The sequence below is a fragment of the Coturnix japonica genome, unplaced genomic scaffold (assembly GCF_001577835.2).
Source record: "Coturnix japonica isolate 7356 unplaced genomic scaffold, Coturnix japonica 2.1 chrUnrandom589, whole genome shotgun sequence".
NCBI lineage: Eukaryota > Metazoa > Chordata > Aves > Galliformes > Phasianidae > Coturnix > Coturnix japonica.
The window spans coordinates 22,746-25,475 of record NW_015439962.1 but is presented as its reverse complement, the minus strand read 5'-3'; positions in this window follow the sequence as shown (position 1 = coordinate 25,475).

Genomic DNA, 2,730 nt, shown 5'->3' with positions numbered 1-2,730 from the left:
CCCATAGAAAACCCTATAAACCCTATAACCCTATAAACCCTATAAACCCGATATGGAACCCAAAAACCCCAATATTGACCCCAAAATCCCTATTTCGGGGCATGGAAATGGGCCTCAGGACACAAAAATGGACTGAAATGATGGGATTCCATCCCATAAACCCTATAATCCCAATATCGACCCTATAAACCCTATAACCCCAATATGGACCCTATAAACCCTATATGGAACCCAAAAATCCCAATATTGACCCCATAATCCCTATTTCGGGGCATGGAAATCGGCCTAAAGGCATAAACAAGGACTCAAACGTGGACTGAATTAATGGGATTCCATCATAAACCCTATAATCCCAATATTGACCCTATAATCCCAATATGGACCCTATAAACCCTATAAGCCCTATATGGACCCTATAAACCCGATATGGACCCCAGTATTGACCCCATAATGCCTGGAAATCGGCCTAAAGTCATCAACAAGGACTCAAACGTGGACTGAATGGATGGGATTCCATCCCATAATATGACCCCATAAGACCCTATAAACCCTATAACCCTATAACCCCATATCGACCCTATAAGACCAATATGGACCCCAATATTGACCCCAAAATCCCTATTTCGGGTCATGGAAATCGGAATAAGGACACAAAAAATGGACTCAAATGTGGACTGAATTGATGGGATTCCATCCCATAATATGACCCTATACGACCCTATAAACCCTATAAACCCTATAACCCCAATATGGACCCTATAAGACCAATATTGACCCCAATACTGACCCCATAATGCCTGGAAATCGGCCTAAAGGCATCAACAAGGACTCAAATGTGGACTGAATTGATGGGATTCCATCCCATAATACGACCCTATAAGACCCTATAAACCCTATAAACCCTATAACCCCTATATGGACCCTATAACCCCTATATGGACCCTATAAACCCAATATGGACCCTATAATCCCAATACTGACCCCATAATCCCTTGAAAACAAGGGACTCAAACGTGGACTGAACTGGTGGGATTCCATCCCATAATATGACCCTATAAACCCTATAACCCCAATATCGACCCTATAAACCCGATATGGACCCTATAACCCCTATATGGACCCTATAAACCCGATATGGACCCCAATATTGACCCCATAATGCCTGGAAAACAAGGGACTCAAACGTGGACTGAACTGGTGGGATTCCATCCCATAATACGACCCTATAAGACCCTATAAACCCTATAAACCCTATAAGCCCTATATGGACCCTATAACCCCAATATGGACCCTATAACCCCAATATGGACCCTATAATCCCAGTATGGACCCCAATATTGACCCCAAAATCCCTATTTCGGGGCATGGAAATCGGAATAAGGACACGAAAAATGGACTCAAATGTGGACTGAAATGATGGGATTCCATCCCATAATATGACCCCATAAGACCCTATAAACCCTATAAGCCCAATATGGACCCTATAATCCCAATATGGACCCTATAAACCCTATAACCCTATAAGCCCAATATGGACCCTATAAACCCAATATTGACCCCATAATCCCTAGGGGAAAAGAATGGACTCAATTGTGGACTGAAATGATGGGATTCCATCCCATAATACAACCCCATAAACCCTATAAACCCTATAACCCTATATGGACCCTATAAGCCCTATATGGACCCTATAAACCCAATATTGACCCCAAAATCCCTATTTCGGGGCATGGAAATCGGAATAAGGACACGAAAAATGGACTCAAATGTGGACTGAATTGATGGGATTCCATCCCATAATACGACCCCATAAGACCCTATAATCCCAATATTGACCCTATAAGCCCTATATGGACCCTATAAACCCTATATGGACCCTATAAACCTGATATGGAACCCAAAAATCCCAATATTGACCCCATAATGCCTGGAAAACAACGGACTCAAACGTGGACTGAACTGGTGGGATTCCATCCCATAATACGACCCTATAAACCCTATAATCCCAATATGGACCCTATAAGACCCTATAAACCCTATAACCCCAATATGGACCCTATAACCCCAATATGGACCCTATAACCCCAATATGGACCCTATATCCTATATATATATGGACGCATATCAGGGACACCCCCATCGACACCTTCCTCATGGAGATGCTCGAGGCCCCGCACCAGCTGGCCTGACCCCATAGAAAACCCTATAAACCCTATAACCCTATAACCCCTATATGGACCCTATAAGCCCTATATGGACCCTATAAACCCGATATGGACCCTATAAACCCGATATGGACCCTATAAACCTGATATGGACCCCATAATCCCTGGAAAACAACGGACTCAAACGTGGACTGAAATGATGGGATTCCATCCCATAATACGACCCCATAAACCCTATAAACCCTATAACCCCAATATGGACCCTATAAACCTGATATGGACCCTATAATCCCAATATGGACCCTATAATCCCAATATGGACCCTATAATCCCAATATTGACCCCATAATCCCAATATTGACCCTATAATCCCAATATGGACCCTATAATCCCAATATGGACCCTATAAACCCAATATGGACCCTATAATCCCAATATTGACCCTATAATCCCAATATTGACCCTATAATCCCAGTGCTGACCCTATAAACCCCATAGGATATAATGGGGTCCCCATTAATACCCTATAAACCCCATAGGATATAATGGGGTCCCCATTAATACC